Below are 20254 nucleotides of genomic sequence, written 5' to 3' on the forward strand. Positions count from 1 at the left end.
GTACCTTGGGTCTTTTCTCATCCGCGGTTTCTTTTCTAGTCGACACCTACTCCTGCCTACACCTGGGTACTTACTGGTCTTAGGGCTTGCCAGGGCTGGGGAAGAGCAGAGATCCTATTTTCAGTGTTGGGGGGGAAAACAGTCTTGGTAAGCGCTGTGTCTTTTTGCTTTGTTCCACTTCTAGAGAGGGGAGGGTGAGGAATCTGACAAGGGAACAATGCTCACCCCATCCGTGGGTAAAGCACCTTGTTCCAACTCAGGGACCAGGCAGGGGATATAGACGGCAGCCTTGATGGTTTTGTGATTCTGATCTCTGAGAACATGAACAGGGCCCAGCAGAGGAACCCCTGTCTATAGACAGCAGGTCTCAGACGCCCTGACCTAGCAGGCAGGCTACTTTCCTCCTACATATCTTTTGGATTCTTAAAAATAAAGTCAACCAAAGCCCAAAGATGAGTAAAAATGGATTGCCCTGGATTGCCTTAGCATCAGAACAATTCTGCCAGTGAATGCAGCTGTGGTTTGGAAATGGGTTTTCCTCAGCCATTGTTTCTCAGTAAGCCCCTCCCCTTGCAGTAAGGTTGAGGGCCTGGGGTACCGCGGTCACCGTCTTGACTTCCTGTGCTGTTGGTGTACTTTGGCTTTATTGCAGTTCTAAAAGAGGGACCCAGGAACCCATGGTGCATAGCAGCTCCGTCCCTGACCACGGGGGCCCATATCATGCTGCGAGTTAGGGGGCCTCCCTCAGAGGATCTGCTCTGTCTCAACTCCCTGGCACCGCTGTCTGAGAAATCTTGGGAACAGCCGATTCCCAAGAATAGGAACAGTGCAAGCACTTGGGTGGGCTTAGGACAGGGAACTCGTCTGCAGTGTCTTTGAAGAAGTATGTTTCTTTATTAAAATTAAGCATCTGAGTGACAAAGGCATTCACAAGGGAGGTGGGCACAATGGTTTTCTTCCCCTTTCCGTCTTTGTCCGGAAGCATCATTTGGGGCCAACCCTTTACTCCTCTGAGCCTTAGATTCTTGGTTCATGAAAAGGTTTTGGGCTAGACATTGGCACTCTTTTTGTTGTTGTTGTTATTTTAAAGATTTATTTATTTATTTGAAAAAGAGAAATAGAGAGAGAGAGAGAGAAACCTTCCGTCAGCTGGTTTACTTCCCAGATGGCCACAATGGCCAGGGTTGGGCCAGGCTGAAGCCAGGAGGAGCTAGGGGCTTCTTTAGACCTTGGCACTCTTGGCATATCAGACTAGATGGCTCACGGTTGTGTGTGGCGAAGATGCTGCCCTGTGTACTGTAGGATGTTTAGCATCACCCATGGCCTCTACCCACTAGATGTTGGCAGCATCTCTTCAGACATTACAACTAAACATGTCTCCAGACATTGCCAAATGTCCCCTGGGCGTGTGTGTGTGGGAGAGAGAAGCAAGATCGACCACTGATGGTGAACCAGGGGGCTTGAGTCTGTCTCTGAATTCTTTCGGTCAGGTGCTACTAGCAGAGCTGACGCGGAAGTACACTGCTCGTTAAAACAGGGCAGCCAGCCAGGCAGAATTGCCAAAGGGCTGCCCACTGATGGCTGTACCTCTGCCTTTGCGTGAGTTATTGTGAGGGATTCTGCTGGCTTTCTGATCTGTGCCTCCTTTTCCTTGCCCTCTGCATCACAAGCCCTGCAGCCTGTGAGCCCCACAGCTGTGTGGCTGTGTTGGGCCCGGGCTCCTCTGTTTCTCACGGAAACGCCGGGAGGAAGAAGAAAGCAATTTCTCCAGTGGTTGTGACCCCTTGGATCCCCCGTCCCCCAAATATTTAATAATCAGACATTTCTGCGAGAGTGGGTGTTTCCTGTTAACTCAATCCCAGCCGAGACTGGCCCAATAAACACCTCAGCTCTCTGTTGCAGAGTTTATTTGGCTGGGAAATGGGTATTGCCATGTAAACAGGAAGCCCCCTGAAGTTATTATCTACAGATGTGGTTGAAGAGCCACATGTTTATATTTATGAGATTTGAAAACAGTCTGAAAGGCAAGGAAGGATGTAGGGGAAGCCCTCATTCACAGTCAGTGAGAGCAGGTTCTGCAGATCTTTGTGAGTTGGTTTTTCCTCCCCTCCGAAAAGGAGTGAACAATAGTGACATAGCCAAGAGCCGTGGCAGAAATGGAGGTACTGGTTTGTTTCATGGAATCAAACACCCCCACTGAGACGATCGGATTAACAAAAAGCTTTCTGTTACAACTTTTTGAAAATCATCTTAAGTATTGGTTCTAGGAAACAACAGTTTGGGGCATCTAAAAAGTACGGACGGGGCTTATGATAACACTGTCACGGTCTCTTCAGATTTTCCAGGGAAGCGGGGGACTACTCTTCTGACTGCACTGTATGGGAGAGTATGGGTCAGCTCACCTTTAAAATCCTGGGCAAGCTCATACGTTTGCTCCTGTAGTCAGTTCCTAAGGGGCTAAGCTTTCTCAACCATGCCATGAGAGTGCAGGTGATAAGACACTCGGTTTACATGCCGGGGCTGTGCATTCTGGCTGTATTCCAAATTGCTCTCCACCCGCCTCCTCCTCCTTCTTTGACTTGCTCTTTGCACCTGGAGAAGGTGCTTGAAAAGGTCAGGTAAGATCCAAGGCATAGAGAGCTAGTACTCTGTACTGAAATTACAGGCTCTGAGCAAAGGCCAAAGAATCACTCCCCTCGTCACCACCATTCCTAGGCACCCTGATAAGCCTCTTGGTGACTTCCCAGGGCTTTCTCAGTAGTAGCTATTCAATCAGAAGGCTTTGGAAATGAACTTTAGAAAAGCCAAGAATCAAAACTTAACAAAGAAAAGGACCCACTGAAGATGCAAGGGTGTGTGTGTGTGTGTGTGTGTGCGTGCGCGCACATGGGCAGGTGGTCTTGCTTGTGTGTGTATATGTACTCAGGCACACTTGAAGGGGAGTTGGGGTGGAGGAGGGGGTGGGAGGACAGAAGAGGGATGGGAGGGGATGGCGGAGCAGCCACTCAGGAAAAGATAAAACCCATAGTCCCAACACTAGTGCTGCTGGCACAGCATCCCTGCCTCAGTTCCTTATTCCTGCAGCTACCCTTCTTCAGGGGACACTGGCCCTCCTTGAGAGGAGGATTAAGACAGAAACGTGAAGCTGCCATTTAAGAAGAGGTTATTGATTTTTCTAAAGCTTCTGTTCCAAAGCTTGCGACTCCAGCAAGCCCTGCTTTAGGTGCAGCCAGTTGGAAGGCAGAGGGATCAAATTTGTGGAAACGCACTTAGCTTTTACTAAAACTTATTCTAATGCATTCTCTTATTATCCTGTTGCAGTGGTGTGGAGCCACTTAGAGAGATTTTTGAAACAGTTGCTTTATGTTTTCCCATTGCAACCATAGCGCACTTCTTGATGGCTATCTGTTCTTCACATCATTCTGTCCCGCTTCACAGCTGACTGACAGAGAGAGAATTTCCCCCACCTGCCATTCTCATAATAAGGCGAGAATATACAGCAGTATACTGGGGAGAAAAAAAAAAAAAAAACCCAAACCAAAACCTCCAAACCAAATTCTTCCACACAAGGCCTTCAAGGAGTGGTTCTTCTAGTAGCAACATTAAGTGGTGCCAGAACATAAAAATGCAACCATGTCTCGTGGCTGTGTGCTGCTGAGGTTAGAGAAGCACCCGGACTGCTGCAATTAGCCAGGATGTGCAAACACAAGTGGCATGGAGGTAGGCTTGGTGGAATTCGACCTATAGTATACTGTCAGAGATTAAGGGTGTTTTTGAGAGATGGGGATACCAAGAACCCCCAAAACACAATTGGGTGTGGTGGGTTGATGTCACCATGCAGTTATTATTTAAAAACAAAAAGCAGATAGCAAAGCCATGTGACATGTATTAGTGGGAGTATTAATAAAATGGCCTTATACTTCAGGTCTCTTTTGACATCTTTTCCTTCCTAAATCAAGCTTTTTTTTTTTTCCTTCTTTTTTTCTTTTTTCTATAATTCCATCCCCCCTCTGGCCATGAAACCTCTCTGAGCAGTTTCACTTTCTGTTTCTCCTCATTCTTCTGCCCCAAATGAGAGGAGCTCTCTGTAGAATCACTACATGTCCCAGGAGTGCCTTAACTGGATTCTGTTTTCTCAAAGTCACATAATATTTAAAATCATGAAAATCACAATGACCTTACTGCTTTTTTAGCAGAGTACATAAAGAGGCTATGGACTTTATGGAGGAAAAAAACCTGACTTTCTATGGAAATCTTATTGGTGAGTTCACAGATGAGAAACGCAGAGATTATTACTGTATGTAATTTTCAGCCACACCTTCTAGGAGGCACACTGAGAACCCTGGTTGTGTGGGAGAAGACATTGGTGGGCATGAGAGGAGTGACACACCCAGAGGGGAAGCAAGTGCCAGACTCCAGCAAAAGAGTTAAGTGGTGAATAGGAACTGAGTTTTTTTTTTTTTTTTTTATTAGCTAATAAAACCTCTTAGGGTTTTTCATATTATATGGTTCCTCTAGGCTCCTAGCCCAATGCTTCAAAAAAGAAAAAGACAAAAACAACAACAAAAAGCTGGAGCCTAAATACCAATGCAGTCCCAGTCTTGTTTACTTTTTCATTTCCGCAGTTGTAAAAAAAATTCCTCTGGTAGTTCAACTTTATCACACTGCAGGAACAGATCTGGCTTGAACAACTCCAGTGATTCCTGCCTCCCAGTGAAAGGAAAAAGTGCATCTGTCTCTCCCTGTCGGTTTCAGAAAAAGGGGACCAAGTGATGGACACATCGGGAAATTTTCAAACGAAACAGAGGTGGAGGAGGGAGAGCAGAGACCGAAGCGAAACACATCTCTGGAATCCAGAATGCAAATGATCTCTGTCCTTGGATTGCCAGCGGTGCTGTTCTCCCAACAGAGCAGGATGTTCTTGTTTTTAATAATAGCCAGACCAGATGCTAACTTCTCCCCGGCCACATGCTGTATAAGTGAGAAGGCAAACAGCTGATTCCTGTTAAGACGAACACCAGGAGAATAAGCCAGAAAGTATGAGAATTCTCCGGAGGTTTTTGCTTTGTAAACCCCCGTTTGGCAGAAAGATCACAGAATCCGAACTGAAAACACGGTGCGTCCCCTCCACAGCCCTTCCTCGGCTGGGCTGCGCGCTCGGGGCCATGGGGCCTCTCCTTTGCCATCCAGGCCTTTTCCAAGTTATCCAGAGGACTGGTTTGCAGGTTTCCCAAGAGGCAAAGTCGGAAGCCCGAGCCTTTTGACTTACAATGACTGTAGAAAAATACTCATCAATAGGAGGGATTTTTTGACTTGCTCCTTGCCATAGAAAATAGTGAAATCCTGAACGTGAGCCAATAGTGTAAAATGGCATCTTTGTTCCATCTTTCTCACTCCCTCCTTTCTCCTGTCAGACTTCATCCAACCTGTCAGTTACTATTTTATTCTAGAATATGCCACACATACATGATGCTGCCTTCTTTGTCGCAGGGAGCGGCCACGGCCGGCGTGGGGCTCCGTGGGGTCAGGCTGGCCACGGTGGATGGTGACGAAGCGGCACGCTTCTGTGGCTCATGCCACCCTGGAGCGCTGCAGTGGTGTCCCTGGAGAGCAGGAGTGCCCTGTGGTGGGGATGGATAGAGTGGACCGGTCGTCCGGTCGCCCCTTGGGGCTTTGTTCTCAGAGCATCAGGAGAGTGAGGGAGAGAGAAGGATCTGGTATTAGGAGATAGTTGAGAGGCTCACCCCTAAAGAATCGGTCCCCAAAGCTCCCTTGGCTTTCCTGTGTACTTCACACCATCCCCCTAAGCTCCCCGACTTCCCTTCAACAGGGGCCACCCCTACCCTTGCAGGGCAGGAAGGGTCCACTGCTTGTTCCTCATTGCTCATCTCCCCTCGGCCGTCCTCGTCATCCTCTTGGCCCCCGTCTCACCAGGATGAACGTCCTGGGGGAGAGTGGAGCAGGGACTCAAGATGCTTCTCCTTCCTGCTCTTGGGGTGGCTCCAAAGAGCAGTGTTTTCATTCCCCTTTGGGCAAAAGACTTGGCGCCAGCAGGCTCACCGTGTAGGGGCCTGGCACTTTATGTAGCATTTCACTGCCTTTTTTCAGTCTTCCCAGCAACGACTGTTTCTGTCCCCATTTTACTGACAGGAAACGGAGGTTGTAGCTTGTTCAGGGTTATTGGGCTACTAAGACTCAAGCCCGATTCCAAAGACTGTGTTCCTAGGCTAATGCTTTGGACCCAGGCTTCTTTATCCTTTGCAGAAATTAAGGCTATGGGCCGGTGCTGCAGCTCACTAGGCTAATCCTCCACCTGCGGCGCCGGCACCCTGGGTTCTAGTCCTGGTTGGGGCGCCGGATTCTGTCCTGGTTGCTCCTCTTCCAGTCCAGCTCTCTGCTGTGGCCTGGGAGTGCAGTGGAGGATGGCCCAGGTCCTTGGGCCCTGCACCCGCATGAGAGACCAGGAGGAAGCACCTGGCTTCAGATTGGCGCAGTGTGTCGGCCGTGGTGGCCATTTGGGGGGTGAATCACAATAGAACTGGAACCGCAAGTGGAACAGTTTTTTAGCAATACCATTTTAACATGTTTAAAAATGTTGCTCCTTGAAAGTGATGTTTTTCTATTTTATAAACTATTTTTCTGTGAGGAGCCCAGAGGTATCATAGCACGTAAGCCATAAAATATAAAACACATCCAAACTGTCAGAACAGGAACGTTGACCCTACCTTGGTTCCAGCCTCCGACGATCCAGAGCCTCTCTCAAGGTTTTCCATTTTGATGCATTGGGTTTCAGGTAACACTGCCACTGGAAGAGGTATGATGGGACTTCGTTTGGCAGCCTTGGCCTCATATTAAGAGAAAGGCGTAGCCCAAGAAACTCCTGTCCATTTCAACCCCCACTTTTCCATGAATGGTTGTGGGCTCCTCCTTGCCCACCTGATGAAAGGGCAGAACCTGGCCCCACCTTTTCTGGAGTGGCAGTGCAGTGGAGTACAGAGAGCTGATCTGGAAGGCTTGAGGCCAGCCGGAAGTGGGACTTCTGGGGCAGGCAAGGCTCTCTATGTGCATGGGCCTGCAGGATCCCAGGGATGGGGCATCATCACTGAAGTCACTTGGAATGAAGAAGCACATTTCTCTCTGAGGATCTTAACGCACTTTAAAGGCCATCTTTCTTAAATGTACTTTATATGGAATTAATATCTCATTGTACTAAAAGTCTAGATAATAGAAATAAACTCTCTCTCTCCCATCCTCTGTATTTTGTTTTCTTTTTTCTCTCCACAAATACTTATTGAACATCTACTATAGCTACAGCAATATTTACCACCGATAAGAAGCACATTGGAAAGTATTTCGTTCATCTTAATCCATCTCCATAGGAGAGATTTCTGTCATGTTGTTCTTTAAGCAAATTCAGATTGCCAAAAAAAAAAAAAGGTTAAAAAGTTAGCAATTAGTTTGTAGTAGGGAGATTTTTTAGATAGTTTTGACTTCTGTTTATAGCCAATTTCATTTCCCATTTCTCATTTCCTAAACCACTCTGATATTTATCAGCTACTCAGCATCTATTTTTAGTCACACAGGCCTTTCTTTCTACCACATTTTTGGGTGGCATGGTGTTAAACAGTGAGTGATTTCTTTATATTCAGAGGGGAAAAACCTGCCAATTGTACAATTAAACATTCACATAGTGACTTATGGTACTGCCATCCATCCAGAACTGTGCCATCGCCTTGATGTTTGAAGGGTATATCTTATTTCGGTTATATTTTGCAGTTCTCTGCATAATAGTAAATGCATTTCTATACAACCAAAAAGCTGTCCTTCTAGTCTTTCTTCCCTGTTGTTGCAGCAATGTAACCAACCCTGCTTGAAGAGGTTGAGCCATGTATTGAAATGGGGACAATAGAAGCAGGCAAAAAGATCTGCACCGCAGATTCTTAACCCCTGCTAATGAGATGTGTGACCTTGAGAAAGCCACTTAACTCCCCTTGACCTTCTCCCTGAATGTGAATCATGATACGTTGCCTGCCAGCTAGTGTGTGGAGGTACCATGCAGCTCCTGCCTGTAGGTTTGCAATGGCTTTTCGAATGGAGAAATTATGGCGCGTGCAAGAGGTAGCTAGGGTCTGCCTAGCATTACAGGAGAGAATGGGGTCTATTGTTTCTCACCAAATGGGCAAAAATGGCCATTTTATGGTGGATGAGGAAGTGGAATCCCAGAGAGGTCAAATCACTTATATGAGATCACACTAGATGGATGATGGAAAGTCGAGGGTTTCAAAGCAATCCTTAGACTCATTCCCTGGAAGAGACATTTCCCTCTTTTCTGACAGTAGCATCTTCCTCAATATATTTTCATTAAGCACTTACTTTTCTTGGTCTCATGAACCTATTAACCTTTTGTTAGAAACTCAGACAAACTGATTCATTAAATCATTCTTAGACTCATATAAATTCATTTCTAGTATACTTATCCCATACCGTGTTTCAGCTAAACTTCTTAAAGAAGAACTGTTGCATGTTACTTTAAAAAACTTGTAGGCAAAGTTAGTAGACCTGGCCTGACTTGGTAAGTGAGACATTCAGCCCAAGAATGTCAATGCTGCTCCTTGGACAAAGACAGCCTGTCTGTTGGCAACATGCTTCAAGTTGACAAGAGAACTTTTCTCAGCCAGGCCCCTTGCTCTCAATGCTAAGGAAAGATGAAATTATTTGTTTCATATGACATCCTAGACACCTAAACAAGTGGAACCCTAACAGCTAATTTTGAGAAAAGACTTCATCTCAATCGTACCTTTTCTCTGCTTGCTACCTGAATTACCTATAACCAATATCTCTGTAGTTGAGAACCTGGAAGCAGAGAACCGTGCTAACAAGGCAACAGCAGGCGGGCGCCATGGCTCACTAGGCTAATCCTCCGCCTGCGGCGCCAGCACTCCGGGTTCTAGTCCCGGATGGGGCGCTGGATTCTGTCCCAGTTGCTCCTCTTCCACTCCATCTCTGCTGTAGCCCAGGAGTGCAGTGGAGGATGGCCCAAGTGCTTGGGCCCTGCACCCGCATGGGAGACCAGGAGGAAGCACCTGGCTCCTGGCTTTGGATCGGCTCAGCGCTGGCTGTGGTGGCCATTTGAGGGGCAAACCAATGGAAGGAAGACCTTTCTCTCTGTCTCTCTCTCCTCTCTCTAACTCTACCTGTTTAAAAAATAAATAAATAACAAGGCAACAACAGAGCATACAGGTATTAAGTGTAGGCAAAATTGGGGCCGGCGCCGTGGCTCACTTGGTTAATCATCCGCCTGCGGCGCCAGCATCCCATATGGGCGCCGGGTTCTAGTCTCGGTTGCTCTTCTTCCAGTCCAGCTCTCTGCTGTGACCCTGGAGGGCAGTGGAGGATGGCCCAAGTGTTTGGGCCTCTGCACCGGCATGGGAGACTGGGAAGAAGCACCTGGCTCCTGGCTTCGGATCAGTGCAGCACTGGCTGTTGCAGCCACGTGGGGAGTGAACCAACGGAAGGAAGACCTTTCTCTCTGTCTCTCTCTCTGTCTATAACTCTACCTGTCAAAAAAAAAAAAAGTGTGGACAAAATCTATAATCTAGTTAATCATCTGACCCCTGTTTAATGATAGACATAACTGTCATGGTACTGATGAGACCCCAGTGCTAAGGCATTTGCAGGATGAAAGGAGATGGAAGGCTGAGAGGAGGAGGGACTTGTAGCAGCTTCCCCCATCCCTTCACAGAACAGTTGTCATTGCTTTGGTTCAGGTCCCAGCTCCAGCCTGATCTGAAGGGAGGCATTGCAATGTCCTTCATTTAGTAAATATTGTTTCAACACCTACTAGAAGTGATGGAAACAGAAATGTATGAGACACATTCCTTCCCTCAAGAAGCTCACCATCTGCTCAGGGAGACAGAAATATTAACTCCCATGATGCAGCAGGTGCCATATCAGAGATGTGAACCAAAGGCAGTGGGGCCCAAGGAGGCAGCAACTCCCAGGACAGGCAGCAAGATGCCACTGGAGCTGAGTCTGGAAGGAGGAGCCATTCTTTGCCAGTCTGGATCCAGCACTCTGCTGATGCAGCTCTACATCCTCCCTGCAGTACAGTACCTGGCAGTAGACAAATACCTTCACCTTGGAGCTCGCGTGCATGGCTCTTCAGAAAGCGAGAAGGGGCAGGTGTTTGGCGCAGCTGCTAAGGCACTTCTGCTACCAGCCTTCTGCTAATGAGCACCGGGGGAGGCAGCAGCTCAAGTACCTGGCTCCCAGCAACTCACGTGGGAGACCCAGATTGGTCTCAGCCTGGTCCAGCCCTGACAATGTTGCAGACATTTGGGAAATGAACCAGCAGATGGAAGCATGGAAGATCTCTCATTCTCTCCCCCCGCCCCCCACCTCTTTCTGCCTTTCAAATAAATAAATAAATAAAACTTTAAAATGAAGAAAGCAACCAGAAGAAACGTCTGTGTTATCAAAATACATAACATGAAAAAGAGAATGTGGGATTTTAATGTTCACAAGAGGCTATAGATAGAAAAATGATGAGATGATGGCATAGAATATTAACTTTTGAGCAGAGGGTGTGGAAGTTTGCTATCCAGTTGCCAGCCCTGCACCTACTATCATGTGAACTGGAGTCTCCTTGGGATTCAGTGAAGGATAATTTTGACCCCCAGGGCTCTTCGGGGTTGAGCAGGGGTGGGTGATAAGCCTAAACGGTAGGGGTAAGTTTGCACCTTGCAAGGTTGTATACTCAAAGAGCTTCACAAGACCTATCCCCATGAATGACCCTAAGTAATATATTTTTAAAAGATTTATTTATTTATTTCAAAGTCAGAGTTACAGAGAGAAGGAGAGGCAGAGATAGAGAAGTCTTCCATCCGCTGGTTCACTCCCCAGTTGGCTGCAACAGCTGGAGGTGGGCAGATCCAAAGCCAGGAGCTTCTTCTGGGCCTCCCACATGGCTACAGAGGCCCAAGGACTTGGGCCATCACCTACTGCTTTCCCAGGCGATAGCAGAGAGCTGGATTGGAATTGGAGCAGCCAGGACTTGAACCAGCACCCACATGGGATGCTGGTACTGCAAGCGGTGGCTTTACCTGCTATGCCACAGAGCCGGCCCCCTTAAGTAGTATTTTAAAAGAGGATCTTGGGGTCCTCTCTGCCCACCCCTCCAGACCTCTGTTTGGAGGCCCACCTTGCCCCTAACAGACCTCACACAGGCTCTTCTCTTCCAAATCCACCCTCGCTAACCCTGTTCTGTGGCCCGCCCCTTTTAAAGAATGAACCTGTTGCTGACTCTTACCACTGAGAAGCGAGTGTGTTTGCTTCTCAAGGGAAGTTTGCTGGAACCACCAAAACCTTGTCTGCAAAGCCTCAGCCTGCTGAAAGGGCAAGAACCTTCCCTGGGACCTCTTCTGCCATCCCTCACCTCCCATCCTGGGCTGTGCCTCCTTGCAGGCTGCTCTTCTCCGCCCAGCTGAAGCCAGTCCTCACTCCTCTCTCTGCTTCTCGCCCATGCACCACACCCAGATCCCTGAAGCAAGGGAGGATCTGTACCCTTAGCCACTGTGGGTTAAGGTGAATGTGGGAGTGAGTCCTGGTTTTACCTGGGGCCCATTGTGGGGCCTTGCATTTCTTTCTGTCTTTGTGAGAGTGCATTGATTGATTAATGGAATCTTTATTAGAGTTATTAGAACAAATAAATCACATGCACACACACATAAATCCATCTGTACCCCTCCCAAACCACTGGCTGGTGAAATGAGTTCTATTTCCAGCCCTGACGTCTTGCCAGTTTGTCATTCTCCTTCCTGGCCACATCAGGTTCCATCGGGTTTGAGTTTATTGGCTGCACAGTGAAGTTTATGTTGTCACAGAAATTAGCTTTGATGGACAGGGATATGGCCAGGGGATCAGGAGAGCTCGGCAGCCTCGTGGTGTTGGCATGGCTGAGATGATAGGGTGCCTGGAGCCCTCTCCAAGAAAAATCAAAGCTGGCTCTTTGCAGCAGCAAACGAGTGCAACAAGACACTCCTGAGGGACGGGAGCCTGGACGTGATTGTGAGCCGTCCAGTTCCCACTCCCCCCCACCCTCCCCCTTCCTCCCTAACCCCTCAGTGCCAAAAATCCTTCCCTGCTCAATAGAGGCAGGGCCTGGAGGCCCGAGATTGAGCCACGCTCCTCTGCAGTTCGTGGTTAGCTTTCGTAGGTTCTTGGCTGTTTGACAACGTCGGATAATAATTCAATATTTCTTACTGAAATACTTGACCTTATTGTTAGCTTTTGTGACAAGGGGAATTTAAAGGAGCTGCAAAAATGCAAGCAAGTGTGGCTGAAAAAGGCCAGGGTATGCCACTGAGTAGCGAACAGTTTCTTTTTCTGACATCTATAAAATTTAGGTGAAAACAGGTCAACATTGATCTTGGCAAATGGGAGAGCCAGTTCTATTGTTAGCAAATGAGCTTCAGGTATAAATGTAAGTTTGGTTCAATCAAAACCACATTTGGTCTTAAGAGACATGCTTTCTATATATATATATATATGTATATATATATATATATATATATATATATATATTTAAAAAAGAGCTTATTTGTATCGACACATAAAGTAAAAATACTCTTTGGCCAAAAGGATCATTTTCTAAGTACCAGATCAACTGGTTGAAGTTCAAGATGAGACCCTTTTAATTTTATTTTTCAACTTGTGGGGTACACACTCCCAGCATCCTCTCTTTTTATTGTGAATTGGCAAGGGCTGGTGAAGACAAAAGTTTTACATTAAGAAAACTCCTGCATTACCTGACATGGGGACTTATTGCCATCTGTTAGCTAGTGATTGAGAAAGAAATAAAGTTAAAAGATTCAAATATATAGCTCCCCAGATTTGGTCTGAGTCTTGTAGTCATGTTTATGATCTCCCCTCAAGAGCCTCACGTGATATATTTGAGCTCACAGAGGAGGTACGTAAGAGAAGTTTAGGCACTTGTCAAATCCAGACCATGGAGGGTTAGTTAATTTTATCTTCGTGGAAAACTGACTGAACTTATTTTTTAAAGTTTTTGTTGATTTGAAAGGCAGAGAGAGAGAGAGAGAGAGAGAGAGAGAGAGAGAATCTGCAATTCATTGGTTCGCTTCCTAAATGTCCACCATAGCCAGGGCTGGGCCATGCCAAAGCCAGGAGTCAGGAACTCCATTGGGTTTCCCACATGGGTGGCAAGAACCCAACTACTTGGGTCATCATGTGCTGCCTTCCAGGTGCATTAGCAGGAAGCTGGATTGGAAGTGGAGACAGGACTCAATTCCAGGAACTCCTGTATGGGATCTGAGCTCACAAGTGGCAGCTTAACCTGATACACAAGCTCAGTGACCTTATTTTCTCTATGTCCTGGAATCATCTGAAGTCCCTGTCCTGCTAGGAACTGGAACAATCATAGAATGGCAGAACTGCTTCTTCTCCCACAATCTGATCCCATTAGCAAATGAGGACACTAAGATTTCAGAGTCAAATGTGTGCTGGTTAATAGGATTCTAGAAGGGTTTACTCTTCCTTAATGAGAGATAGAGAGGGAGAGAGAGATGAAATTCACATAGCATAAAATTAACTGTTGGACCGTTCAGTTGCAGAGATGCCCACTTGCTCGGGAGGACGCCCAAAGATCCAGACTCCAGACCAGTTGATGCAAAAAGCATGAGGTTTTTATTGAACGTTTATGCAAATGGGCCCCCACCTCAGGTGGTGAGGAGCCCTGAGCGGCAGTTTCACACAGGTTATATAGGCAACGAATTAGCATATTCCTAATGCGCATGCGTAAAATGCAGGCGGAGAATGCTGGCGGAGAATGCAGAGGTGTTACAGGATTGGTCAGTTCAGAGGGACCATTAGCATATGGGAGAACGCTGGCGAAGAATGCTGGTGGAGAGTGCTGGTGGAGAATGTGGAGGTGGCACAGGATTGGCTGGTTCGGAGGGACAATTAGCATACTGGAGAATGCTGACAGAGAGTGCTGAGGCAGAGTGCTGAGGTGTTACAGGATTGGCCGGTCGCAGTGACATCATAAGTGCGTGCTTAGAGACTCTCTGAAGGGGAGGGGCAGTTCTGCTCTGGGCGTGCCTAGAGATTCTCTGAAGGGGATTGACTTTTCCTTCCCAGAGAACGTCCTGCCCGCTAGACTCTGGGGAACATCTAACCTCTTGAGAAGCCCCTGATATTTGCCCAGGCCTAGTTTCTTGTCCCTCCCCCCGTAAGGGTCCTTCATAACCATTTTACAGTGAACGGTTTAAACTAATCATGTTTAAGTGAGTGATTCCATGGCAACCTCTCTCTAATTCCCAAACACTTCTATCACCCCCAAGGGAAACCCTGAACCCATTAAGCAGTTGTTGCATAGTCCCACTGTAGATCCTTTTTTTTTTTTTTTTTTTTTTTTTGAGCTCAAGTTTGTCTGGTTTGCTTGGTTTTCACAGAATGTCCTGTTAGGGCTGCACAATTACTGCATCTCCAGATAGAACTGGGAGATGAGAGAGAATATTTCTTGTGCAGAGGGGTGGAGGGACTGGGCTGGGACCTGGAGGAAACGCTTGAGAGACAGGGTCTGGAATCTCACAGTAACATGGAATCAACGACTTTCTGGACCAGAGAGGACCATCTGCTGGGGTAGCTACTCTTTCTGCAGCAGATTTTTGGTCTCCTGCTGAGGTGATGATCCCTTAAAAATTCTCAGCATTCTCATTCTCCGGCGTCCCGCCTCCCATCCAGGAGGCGTCTTCCTCCTTTAATTTGTGTTGGGAGGCATCCAAGTCTGGCACCAGGCAGGCCCCGGTCTCAAAGCTCGGACACAGTATAGGCTCACCCAAGTCTAGAAAGAACTCTCCCTGGGATGCTAACTGCAAACTGTCTCCTTCAATACCCATCATTCCACCAGATAATCATTCGCAAATGGCAAACAATAATAAAAGCTTTCCTCTGTTTTGCTTCCAAGTGTCAACGTACCTACACAGGCTGTCGATGCGTATGTGAATTGCCTATTGAAGACAAAACCTGGGGAGCATTGAGTATGTTCAGGACAGACCAAGAACTGCCTCAGGTTGCGTTGCACACTCTCTCTGGGAGTGGGGGCCCAAGCCTGGTCCAGCAGCAGCAGATCTGGATTTTTTTTCCAACCTGCATCTCGAGAGGGTCAGCAGGTGGCCTCTCCCCAGCCAGGCTCCTTGCAACTCTAAGGGTGGCTTAGAGCCTGGACTGAGACAGGCCTGGGGGAAGTCCAAGGCTGGTTCTGGCTGCTGACGATGGGTGACTTAATTCTGAAAGAATGATCCTAAATCTTTAAGGCTGTCCCTTTCTAGGTACACAGAGACCTGGGTCTCATTGTGACCCCTCTTCATGGAGTGTCTATTTTTGAAGAGACAATGGGGGAGGGGGCATGGAATCTAGGATAAGGTATAGTGGTTTTTAAAAAAATATTTTATTTATTTGTTTATTTGAGAGGTAGAGTTACAGAGAGAGAGAGGGAGAGAGAGAGAGGGAGAGAGAGAGAGAGAGAGAGGTCTTCCATCCACTGGTTCACTCCCCAAATGGCCGCAACAGCCAGAGTTGGGCAGATCTGAAGCCGGGAGCCAGGAGCTTCTTCCAGGTCTCCCTCGTGGGTGCAGTGTCCCAAGCACTTTGGCCATCTTCTCCTGCTTTCCCAGGCCATAGCAGAGATCAAGATCAGAAGAGGAGCAGTGCCCTTATGGGATGCCGGGCTGCAGGCAGAGACTTGGTCCACTAAACCACAGCATTGGCCCCAAGGTTTAATATTTTAATTGTTAACTAATTGCAACCTTTTTAATATTAAAATACAAATGCATAAACTATAGAATGCAGTACAAAGTTCATAGGGTTGTAAAGCTAAAACAGGACATTGAAGAAATATTTTCCTTGTGGTAGGTCACTTTGGGGCAAACTCTCCAGAGTTAAGGCAGTTAGGGGGCTGCAGTAAAAAGAGTTGATGGCTGGCGCTGTGGCTCACTTGGCTAATCCTCCACCTGTGGTGCCAGCACCTTGGGTTCTAATCCCTGTCGGGGCGCCGGATTCTGTCCTGGTTGCTCCTCTTCCAGTCCAGTTCCCTGCTGTGGCCCTGGAGGGCAGTGGAGGATGGCCCAGGTCCTTGGACCCTGCACCCGCATGGGAGACCAGGAGGAAGCACCTGGCTCCTGGCTTCGGATCGGCGCAGTGCGCTGGCCGTGGCGGCCATCTGGGGGGTGAACCAACGGAAAAAGGAAGACCTTTCTCTCTGTCTCTCTCTCTCACTGTCTAACTCTGCCTGTCCAAAAAAAAAAAAAAAAAAATAGTTGTGGTGTTCAGGATGTTTCCCCTGAGGCCCATTGGGTTTTGTAGGATTTCCTTTCCCTGTACCTGGTTCTTTCACTCATCTGACCTAATCCCTTCCTTCAGACCTTCAGGCCTTCTCCTATGAAGGTTTCTTTGCCATTCTGTCCCAGCTGCTCAGTGATCACACATGCAGACTATTCGGCTTATTGTGAGTTTGACACTCTAATCCTCTTGTACTCTGTTTCAGTTATCAATTGCTGGTTAACAAATTACACCACAATATAGTGATTTAGGACAATGGCCATTTTATTATAGTTCTGTGGGTCAGGAATTTAGGCAGGGCTCAGCAGGGTGGTTCTGCTTCACAGGGAATCAGCTGGTGTCATTCACATGGCTTCATTCAACTGGAGCAGGGCTGCCAAGTCCAGGTAGCCTTTACTCGGGGTCTAGTTTTGTGGTGTTCTTCCACATGGCCTTTCTCCCCATGTGGTCCCAGGGTAGTCAGAATTCTTACACAGCACAGGCTTCTAAGAGGCACAGAAGTGGAAGCCATAGATCTCTTTGGAAAGGGGGCTAGTCAGGGTCACTTCCACTATGTTCTGTTGGTCAAAGCCAGTCACAGAAGCCAGCCTGGAGGCAAGAGCAGGGAGATAGAGGACAGACAAAAGATTTAGAGTTATCTTTAATCTATCATGTATAGTTGAAATCCACCCGTCTGATTTTGATGTTCCTGATTACCACCCTGAAGTGATTCCTCTTGTGAGGTTTTCTCAGTTCTCAAGGTCCCTCTTGGTGAGGATTGCTATGGACTTAGTAGACGTTTGGTGATTATTTCAGAATTCTAGCATTGATAAGAGCTGTGCAGGGGGAAGAGATTTGGGGCGTGAGGATGCCTGCACAGGTAGTTAGATACCTCTTCATTAAACACAAGGATAAGAGGCATCCTGGTATGGAGAAGGTGTATATTTATCAGGAAGAGATGAGTTTTTAGTACAAAGGGGCTTCATAAAATTCATGGAAAATGTACATTTCCTTTTAATTCCATTTTTCCTTGAGCTTTTTGATATCTCCTTATACTCATGTGCCCCCTACAGTTAAGGGACCCTTGGTAAGGGGAAATGGAAGTCACATTACACAAACAGTCTTAAGGTCTGCAGGCAAGGCTGGGTGGCAGATTCCCTCTATACTTGCCTGGGGCACCTGGGGGCAGCTGAGCTGGAAGGGCTGCCCTGGCTGTCGCTCAGAGACTCAGCGGTCCAAAGAACCAGGAAAGCAGTGCTTCACCTCTCCAGAGAAAGAGGCTATTGTTTTTTGCCACGTGAAGTATCTGATGACAGCACAAAGGAATGTAGTTAGGACCCGCCCTTCTAACTATGGAGGATTAGAGACTGAAGAACCAGACTGTGGGAGCCTCTGGGCACAAGAGGTGGGAAACACCAGAGAGGCAGACAGGGGAGCCAGCGGTCCCCGGGGCGCGTGGGGTTGGGGGGGGGGGTGTATGTTGACTCTGGAGCTCCCATCCCATATCCCTTCCCCTCACTGTCTATGTCCTCTGGTGCACAATGGGGATGATGGTTCTCAGAAATTTTTAAGGATTAAATAAAATAATCTAGATAGAGGGCATTGCTTGGTGCTTGTACTTAATCTTCACTTTTCTCTCCCAAATGTTAGAAAATCACTAAATGTTGAAAATCACTAAATCCAATTTGCGAATGACCACACTAAGACACGAGGAGACATTAAAGTGATTTGCCCAAGGTTAAGCAACATGTTGGTGAATCCCTGTTTTCCCCTTTTGACCCAGGCTTTCCTCTCTGTTGCATAGATATTCAAATTCATCTCAAGGGTAGGAGGCATTTATCAGTACAGCCACACGCCACTCGAATGGCCTTTATTCTCAGAGACTCCATGTGACCCTGAAGAACGTGGGGTGAGGAGGAAATGCTAGCTTCAGAAAAAAAAGCAGAACATCAAAGCAAAACAAATAACTAAAGCAGCAGCAAATTCCAACCTAAAACTCTGGGTAAATCCATCCCCTGGAATCACATTAGAAGTCCCTGCCTCTTCTTTCTTTCACTTCCACCTGCTGTTTCATTCCCCCAATGCCCCTTCTGGAGCCAGGGACCGAACCCAGGTCTCCTACCTCGGTGGGTGATGGGAACCCAGCTAAACCATCGCCACTGCCTCCTGGTGATTAGTAGGAAGCTGGAGTTAGTGGGAGGTGGAGTTAGGAACTGGAGCTGGGAATTGAACCCTGGTTCTTTGGGATGGGATGCAGGCATCCACACTGGAGGCGTCACCCTTAGCCCAATGCTCACGCCCTCTAGTTTATTTTAAGAAATTATTTTAAAAATCAGAGTTCAGAATTATAATAAAATGAAGAAAAAAAAAAGCAGGTCTCCTTCCTGGCTGGTTGTCCGCCAGACTCCACGTGCATGTCCAGCTTTGCTTTCCCCTTTCAACAAGTAGCTGTGGGAGCTGCAGGAGCCCTCACCAAGGAGTCTGTCCGTCTAGGGAGTTAGTGCTCCAGACGGGCTGGGAGTCCAGGGCCCTGGGTTCTGAGTCCAGGGCCCTGGGTTCTGTGAGACACTGTACTGGGGCCCTGTTCTCTACTACTGTGCAACAAATCACCCCAAAACTTAGCATGGTACAGGAAGTCGACATTTCATTATGCTCTCAGGTTCTGTAACAGGAATTCAGACAGGCTCAGCAGGAAGGGCTCGTCTTCCCTCTAAATGTGGCCTCAGCTGGGAACACTCGGATGGCAGGAGGGTGGCTTGAGAGGCTGGGCTTAGACTCTTCTGCGGTGTCTTCCTGTGTCTGGGGCCTGGCCTGGGGTGATTGGAGGACTAACCATCTTAGCTGAGCCTGTCCCGCACAGGTGCAGGTGGCCTCTGCAACACAGAGGTCTCAGGGTGGTTAGGCTTCTTCCAAGGTGGCTTGTGCTCTTAGACCAAGTGTCCTAGTCAGCTCAGCTGTGTGGCCTTTTATGACATTGCTACTGCGGCCACCTGGTGCCACTCTATCCGTAGTAGATTGGATAAAACAGTCCATGAGTGGACAGCCCTGTTGTTCCAGTCCCACCTGTGAGCCTGTTTCTGAACAGAGTTCTCTGCCTTACAAAGGATTCTGGTGCCACTTGCAGTGGGGAGAGGCAAGCTGAGCGATGAGATCTGGGCAGTGATGTATTGGCGCTCTGGAGCATTTTGGAGGTTTACAGACACGGGGTCGTTGTGAAGGGGACTTTCTTGGGAAGAAATGGCTTCTAAAGCTTTTGTTTAAGATTTTCATTTTCCATTGAGAAGTGGGGCCGCCACTACCTGTTTTTTAGCAGGAGTGGGACTTGTCCAGTGGACACCAAGGGACCCCTTCCACAGGATCCCATGTGGGGATTAACTGGACTTGGCACGTTTTCTACTGCAGTGCAGGGAAATCTCCCTAGGAATGGAGGAACAGGGAGTAGTGACCTCCTTTGGAGGAGGTGGCTGGGCCCCACCCTCTAGCCCTCCCCCTACCTGTGACACACCCAGAAAGAACATCCTCTGTAGGGAATCCAAAGAGGAAGGAGAGTTTGAAGCCCTCAGGATCTTAGCGCAAAGTGTTGAGTGAGGTCAGGGCGTTCAGGAGGCCCGAAGGGAGGGAGGCCAGCCCAGGCCACATCAGCGCTGTGTGAAGCTGGGGTGGTGCCCTGAGCATGGCAAGGCAGCCCCAGCAGCAGGAACCCCGAGCCATCGTGCCACCCCCCACCTTGTACATCTGGAGTAGCAGGAGAATGCGGGGAGGGAGAAAGGTTCAGAGTTTGCTTTGTGCTGGGCACTGTGTTAGACACTTCGTGCAATACCTGTTTTATTTAATCCTCACGATTATCCTAGGATGTAGGCCTTATGACATTTTACAGTTAAAAGGTTGAGCTCAGAGAGGTTAAAAACCTTATCTA

The sequence above is a fragment of the Lepus europaeus genome, chromosome 3 (genome assembly GCF_033115175.1).
Source record: "Lepus europaeus isolate LE1 chromosome 3, mLepTim1.pri, whole genome shotgun sequence".
Classification (NCBI taxonomy): Eukaryota; Metazoa; Chordata; class Mammalia; order Lagomorpha; family Leporidae; genus Lepus; species Lepus europaeus.